The 388-nt window shown below is 41.2% G+C and overlaps 1 pseudogene; it reads left to right on the top strand.

Moving 5' to 3' along the window:
• The first annotated feature begins 50 nt into the window (after nucleotides 1–50).
• LOC107579340 (sodium/calcium exchanger 3 pseudogene) overlaps nucleotides 51–388 on the top strand; it is an 877-nt pseudogene continuing 539 nt past the window's right edge.

Raw genomic sequence — 388 nt, 5'->3', positions numbered from 1 at the left:
TAATACAGCAGCAGAAGAGCAGAGCTTTCTACCGCATTCAGGCAACAAGGATGATGATTGGTGCTGGGAACATCTTGAAGAAACACGCAGCGGATCAGGCACGTAAAGTGGTCAGCAGTGGGGAACCTCGGGAGCAAGAGGATGACCCTCTTGTTACAAGAATAGACTTTGAACCTGCCCTCTACCAGTGCTTTGAGAACTGTGGGTCCTTAAAACTTACTGTGCAAAGGCATGGAGGAGATGCTGGGTGTACTATTAAGGTGAGTTTAAAGTCAAATGCTCATTAGTTTATTAATTTTAATAGGGAATAGGATACTTTTAAACTTATTGTCTGATCTTGACTGATGGAAATTATGGAACAGATTTTTGTCTGTTTATTTAATGAGAA

Source organism: Sinocyclocheilus grahami, unplaced genomic scaffold (assembly GCF_001515645.1).
Source record: "Sinocyclocheilus grahami isolate Dianchi unplaced genomic scaffold, SAMN03320097.WGS_v1.1 scaffold16725.1, whole genome shotgun sequence".
NCBI lineage: Eukaryota > Metazoa > Chordata > Actinopteri > Cypriniformes > Cyprinidae > Sinocyclocheilus > Sinocyclocheilus grahami.
This window is presented reverse-complemented; position numbering and strand designations above follow the sequence as displayed.